General features: G+C 43.7%; 1 pseudogene; it reads left to right on the plus strand.

The window, feature by feature from the left end:
- The first annotated feature begins 3,685 nt into the window (after window positions 1–3,685).
- Window positions 3,686–4,318, plus strand: LOC102438616 (annotated as a pseudogene).
- The last annotated feature ends 3,069 nt before the right edge of the window (window positions 4,319–7,387 follow it).

The raw sequence follows: 7,387 nt of genomic DNA on the forward strand, positions 1-7,387 counted from the left end.
CCCCTGGTGGTCAATGCACGTCATAGCGACCAGTCTTTCTACCAGTCAGTCAATTTGCATATTAGGCTTTTATTATATAGGATTTAAATGCCATTTAACAAAGAAAAATCAACCAAAAAATGAGTTCGCGTGTCACCTCTGACACGCGTGTCATAGGTTCGCCATCACTGGGCTAGGGGAATCTTCCTAGGTTAGGACGTGCTATCAGCCACATGTACAGCTCCCATTCTCTCTCTCCACCCCCACATCCTGTTTGCTCTGGGGAAATTCAGCAGCCACCTGGCCACATGCTGTTTCTTTTCTATGAAGATAAATCAGAGGCATATTTCTTACACCCCCAAGCAAACTAAAACAAGAAACCTCTCCCTGCAGCTCTCCGTAGTTCTTTATCTTCCTGCCCTTGTTTTCTCTGGGGCTGCAGCGTGGTTGCCATATTGCAATTTCCTTTCATGCTTTCAATGACTTTAAGACTGTGATAGCTTCCTCTTTCTTAGTTTACACTCATTTTGCTGGAGTATATCCTTGGTAACTCCCTAGGGTAAAATATATAGGAGGTAAATTTTAGAGTACTTTCAGACTGCAAATGCCTTAATTCTGTTTTCAGCCAATTAATAATGTATATGAAATTCTAGGCCAAACATCAAATCCCTCAAAGTAGAGTTTGTTTCTTTTTCTCTGAACTATTTTAGCATCCACTCTTTGTTCTTGATGTTCTGAAAGTTTTGGTGGTTATATCTAGGTGTAGATCTTTTTTCATTCATTGTACTGGGACCCTAGCAATCAAAGACACATGCCCTTCTTCATCTTAGAAAATTATTTACTATTTTTATTTTATAGCTTCCCATTGTTTTAACTTCTCTTTTTTAGAATTCCTGTTATTTAGACGTCAAACCTCTAAATCACTCCTTTGTATCTTTTGTCTTTTCTGTCATATTTTGCATTTCCTTTGACATATTAAAATTTATATTTGGGAGATTTCTTTAACATCATCATTTGAAATTATTCTTCTTATTAATTTTGACAAACATTTTTCACTTTAAAGAGCTCCTTTTTGTTCTCTGATTGTTTCTTTTTCATAGCACCCTTTTCTAGTTTTACCATTGTGACTTATTTTCCCAGTTGCCTCCGAGGCTTTTAGAAGTTTTTGTTTATTTTCATAAATCTCTTCTGTTCTATGAATTATCTCTATTTCCTCTAGAATCACATTTTTGCCTATTGGTCCATTTTTCCTTACTTTTTCCTGTTGCTGACTTTCCGCCCAGGTCTGTTTACTTTGGTTTTTCATTTTTATTTAAGGTTGAGGGAATAAGGAGGCTGATAGGAAGTTTGAAGAGCATAAGACAGAGTTTGTCCACTCTCAGGCTTCTCGCTAGAGAAAGTTGGCAGGAAGCCAGTTTGTTGTTCTTTTTAAAGGTCTCTAAGGGCAGGAACGCAAAAGGCTCCACTCCACACTTCCAGAGTCCATATTGGCTGCCCTAATTCTTCCCAGGTGGTCTGTACAATCTCTTCAGAAATAAGCCCTCCAATGTCTGACCTAGAGAAGGTGATTGGCACTTGTCTAATTTGGGCAAACAGAGGTGTCAGCTGCTGCATATGTAGACCTTCAGTGGTTTTCAGCTCCATTTGCATGCCTGCTTTCTGGGATCCTTTTCATTTCCAGCCTGAGTCATCTCCCAGTCTGTCCATCGACAGCCTTGGGAAATTTGTTAAAATCTGTCTCTGCCGATGGCCCCTTTCTTGTTTTCTTCTTTATTGTGGGTTTGTGCCATTGTAATTCCTTTATTGTTATTTTAATGAAGGAGTCTCAGAAGATATTTATGCTAAATCCTTAACCTGAACTAGAAGCTTGAAATAGCCATTTAAATTGCCATGTGGTACTCATCACGTGGTTGTACCTTCAATTGTAGCAAATGTATAAACAATGTTGTGATGAAGATCCAGGCAGCTAGATCTTTATATACATTCATGACTAGTTATTAGACTAAATTGTGAGAATTGCTGCATCAAAATAGAAGCACCTATTTAAATTTTTTTTTTTAATTTCAGAGGAAGGGAGAGGGAAAGAGAGGTAGAAACATTAATGATGAGAGAATCATCGATTGGCTGCCTCCATGACCCCTACTGGGGATCGAGCCCGAAACCCGGGCATGTGCCCTTGACTGGAATCAAACCCAGGACCCTTCAGTCCGAAGCTCTGTCCACTGGGCCAAACCAGCTAGAGTAGAAGCACCTATTTTTTTAAATAAAATTAAATCTTAACCTTAGAGTCTAGCAATTCCACTCCTAGGTAATTACTGAAGAGAAATGAAAACATATTCCCACACAAACACTTGTACACAGATGTTCACAACAACTTTATTCTATGCACAAGGGCCCCAAACTGGAAAGGACCCAAATGCCCATCAACTGATGAGTGGCTAAACAAATTGTTATATGTTTATAGAATAGAATACTATTCATAAATAAAAGAGAACAAACTACTGATACCATAACAACATGAATGAATCTGAGAAACATGCCCAGTGAAAGAAGCTAGACACAAAAGAGAACATAATGCCTTATTCTAATTTGCATGAAATCTAGAATAGGCAAAAAAAATCTATAATGAAAGCAGATTAATGGTTGGCTGAGTAGGGGTGAGGGAACAAGAAATGTTTTTGGGGTGATGTAAATGTTCTATATCCTGATTAAAGTGATAATTGCAAAGGTATATATTTTTATAAAAACTCACCAAACCAGGTTGTTCTGCCCCACCTGTGCGAACAGTCGGTAGCCTGTCAATGCTGGCCAATGGCCATGGCCCCAGTCCTTGGATTGTAAATTGGCGACTAAAGCTCTAGACAAGGCCCTTGTCCTGATAGCTGCAGCGGGCAGCCCTGTCTGTGGCCCACCCCCTCCTGCGATACCGAAGGGGGCAGGAGCCAGAGGGCCACTGTCCACCGAGACTTCTCTACTGGCTGTGCTCCTTCTGGCGGGAGGTATCGCAGGGATGCTGGTGCTAAAGCAACAGGTTGCTCCTTGGATCTGGTAAAAGTTTCAGTATTGTGCCGAGGCCAGCTCAGCCAAGGGTTCGAAAGCCTGAGTGAGGGCGCAAAGGATGAAGAATTGACAGGCAAGAGAGGATAAGCTGGGTCTAGGTCAGGGGTGGGCAAACTTTTTGACTCGAGGGGCCACAGTGGGTTCTTAAACTGGACCGGAGGGCCGGAACAAAAAGCATGGATGGAGTGTTTGTGTGAACTAATATAAATTCAAAGTAAACATCATTACATAAAAGGGTACGGTCTTTTTTTTTTTTTTTTTTTTTTTTTTTAGTTTTATTCATTTCAAACGGGCCGGATCCCGGCCCTCGGGCCGTAGTTTGCCCACGGCTGGTCTAGGTGGATCTCCTGTGCCTGGCTGAGGCCACACAGAGAGATCCAGAGGCAAGCTGAGCCTTTATTTTATAGCCAGAGGTAAACAAGGTAGTGGTCACCACAGTTACAATGTTCTTGTGAGTTTCACTTGTTTTGGCAGCACTTGCTACATCTCCCTCAGCCCATTAGCTACCCAGATAAGATCTAGGGAGGTCATAAGGTCAAGCCTAATTATGCTAAGAGGACTGTGCCCTCTAAGCTGGGACTTGTTTGTGGCTTTGCCAACAGGTCAGTCTGAGGCTTAACCCTATAGCCGGGCCCTACAAGTACAAGTTCACAATCACCATTACAAACATTTAGGAGTACTTTCTACCTTGCGTGCTGTTCCCCAAAAGGAGGGATACCTTGGATTGTATACAGGGAATGGTGCAATGATGATTTGAATCTTTCCCTATGGTGCAATCCAGTTTATGGCGTCTGAGCACTATAAAACGTTCATTACTACAAAGCTGGGGGTTTCCGGTCATGGGCACAGATTAATGGCTGGATTCAGGGCAGGTCTGACAGCGGTATCTGTACTTACCCTCTTGACATGGTTAGAGATCACCTAGCATTCCAGGTGAAAGGGGAACATACTTACACAGGAATTACTCATGCATTCAAAACAATTTATGCAAAGGAAGTGGTTCCTTGGACTGTACTGAGGCCTGATGCCTATTATACCAGGATAGGCTCTATATGTAGGTGTTTTATTTTTTACTTTTGGTACCTTAGAGAGTGTTGGGCTTTCCCAGGCGCCCACCCTTCTTGGCAGGCCTTCATCAGATAATCCTATTGTCTTAGTTTTGAAAACTCACATAAACTCACTTTGTGGTGGTGTGGCTGGAGCAATAGCACAGAAAATATCCTGCCCCAAAGCTGCTCTCTTTCTGGTGGAGACTATTAGGTCACTGTTTCCTGTTTGAAAGGCACCTTCAGCTTTCGGTGCATTTGAAGAACAGAAATGAGGGTGTGCCCAGCTCCCAGAATGGGGCTGCTGCTCAGTTCCAGCCTCCCCGGCATTCCCACCTGCCCCAAGTTGGCTCTTCTGGGAGTCCCTGACATTGAGCAGAATTCTCCTTGAGGGCCTGTGCTTGCTATCTCCACGCCTGATGAATGCTGGATCCATGTAACATGGAATTCTCCACAGGAGTAAGGGAAGCTCATACAGGGAGCACCCACGTCAGAGCTTTCCATCACCACAGTCTCCTGAGAGCCCAGTCTGCCCACAAAGACCTTCTCTCTGGAAGATAAGTGTCCAGTGTTCACGCCACTGCTCAGGACCAGCTCTGAATATCCCTAATGGCTCCGAGGCACAATGCTCACTCTGTCTTTTCAAGGCTTTTGGTTTTGTTTCCAAAATGTCAACAGGTAACGGTAAGTGCTGATTAAACAGGCAGAAGAACCTTGCCCAAGGAGAGTGCTCACTGCCCAATCTTCATCCAGCCCTTTCAGCTCTGCCCACACGACAGGGCAGTGGGCAGGTGGGCCTGGCTGTGCCACTCTGTGTAGTCGGGACACTGTCTTCCCCTTTGGGGCTTGGGGTTTTCTTCAATTCTTTGACGCTGGAAAGAACTCACAGCAGATGCTCAGGAGTAGGAAAGGTCTGTGGTTTCACTTACCATTAGAGCAGGCTCAGCCACCAGGCTAGGTCTTTTTGTGAAACGCAGTTTCCCTCCAGCCCCTAATCAATCCCATTCCCACCAGTAATCTTTGCATCAGTAATTGTGGTCCTAAGTTCTATGTTGTAAAACAATAGTTATCTTCTCTCTCTCTCTCTCTCTCTTTCCCTCTCTCTCTCTCTCTCTCTCTCTCTCTCTCTCTCTCTCTCTCTCTCCACACACACACACACACACACACACACACACACACACACATCTGTAGTTTGGGCTCCTCCTCATACTACATCAGCTGAAGCTGCTCACCTGAGGGCTTTTGATGACTCACTTACTCGCTGGCTGTTGGAGCCTGGCCAGGCCTGGAGGCTTAGTTCTTTCCACGTGGCCTCTCCAGTGGCCTGGGCTTCCTCACAACATGATGGCTGAGTGCCAAGGGTGAGCATCCAGAGAGAGAAAGCCAGGTGGAGTTGTATCGCCTTTTGTGACCCAGCCTGAGAGTCACATAGTGTCTATTGGTTGAACAGTCACAAAGTCCCACTCGGGCCTCAGGGGAAAGGATTTCACCTCTTAATGGGGGAGTGGCAAGGTGTGGAAGAGCAGGTGGGACCAGAAATATTCTTGCATACATTTTGAGGAAATACAATCTATCATACCACCTATGTAGGTACCTCTAGATAATATACTATTGAATTTTGCATGTTTTAGACTTTATAGAAATATTTATACTAAATATAGTCTTCTATAACTTTGTTCCCCCAACATTTGAGTTATTTATATTATTAGGAGAAGTTTGTTCAATTTTGGAACTAACTGTGTGATATTTCATTGCAATCAGTTACCACAATTTGGTTGTCCGTTTTTCTGTTGGATATTTATGTTGTTTCCAGCCCCCCTTTTGAGGGGAACTGTGTTTATGTGTTTAGCTATTTTTATAGTGCTGCTATGACCATTCTGTAGAACTTGGCTAGTTCATTTGAGCCTAGAGCAATAGTTCTCAACCAGGGGTTGAGCAGTAAAGACAAAGTCACCACTGCATGTACTACTGGGTACATTTTTCTAAAGCATTTTACATCAAAGGAAAGGCCCCATTGATTTTTAGCAATGTCAGGGACATTCAGCAAATGTCCCAGACATTTTTTGTTTTCATGACTGGATTAAGGACCATTGCCACTGGCATGTTGTGGGTAGAGGCCAGGGATGCTGTAAACATCCTATGACAGACAGGACAGCCCATGACAACAAGGAATTATCTGGTCCAAGCTGTCAATCATGCCAAGTTGAGAAACCCTAGCTTAGAGCATACATGTAGGAGTAGAATTCCTAGGTGATAGGGTATTTATAGTTCCAAGTTTACTTTAAGGTACTCACATAGTTTCCCAAGTGGTTAGACCAGTTTATACTCCACCAGCATGGAATGCTCCACATCCTTTGATATTGTCAACCTTCTTAATTTTTGCTAATTCATGTTTTCTTCTCTCTGAAATGCTTGTGCATGTGTCCTGCCTTTTTTTATAGAACTGATTTGTAGGAGTTCTTTACATATTCAGGGTATTAATCCTTTGTTGGTTGTGTGTGTTGCAAATATCTTTTCCCAGTTGGTGGCTCATCTTCTCACTTCTTTATAGTGCTTTTGATGAACAGACGTTCTTAAAATTTTATGTGGTTAATCTCATTAATCTTATAATAGCCTCATTTACTAGTACAGTTTGCAATTTGGGGTCAATATTAAAGAAAATCTGTCCAGCCATGAGTTTTCACTGCCTCCCAAACCTGGCAGACTATTGGGCGCTCTTCCCTTCCAGTTGGTGAGACCTGGTGTTCCTCTTGCTGACCCAGAGGTAGCTGTCCATCTTCATCTTCTGCCACGATTGCTTGGTCCTAGTGTACGGTAGAGGACTTCAGCCTTGATTATCTGATGGACTGTACTTTCTCTGCTGATTCTGGACCCTTTCCGTGGCCTCTCTATCCCTGTCCACCAGGACCTGACTCTGATGCCTGGGGACTGGCCTCAAAATGAACTGACTTCTCTGAAACCACAGTGCCCAGCAGTGTCAGCACTGCCGAAATGCCCCTTAGATATCGCCTTGCCAGGATTGAGCCCCAGTTTCCTACAGTACTGGGATAGCTTTATCTGGACCCATCTGAGACCCTCTCCCAGGGCTGGGGTCAATAATGGGGTGGAGCTGAAGATGCCAAATGGTGCCCAGGAACACTTCTGCTCACAAGAGGGGCGCCCAAGAGAAGCCTGTCTGCTCTGACACTGTACCTTCAAGCCAGCCTGCCCACCCCGTGACCCTTAAAGCTGACCACAGTTGAAGGACAGCCTTGGAGCTCTCTGTTCCATCCAGGGCAGCCAACCTGTACAGAACTTTGTTT

The sequence above is a fragment of the Myotis lucifugus genome, unplaced genomic scaffold (assembly GCF_000147115.1).
Source record: "Myotis lucifugus unplaced genomic scaffold, Myoluc2.0 scaffold_2154, whole genome shotgun sequence".
Classification (NCBI taxonomy): Eukaryota; Metazoa; Chordata; class Mammalia; order Chiroptera; family Vespertilionidae; genus Myotis; species Myotis lucifugus.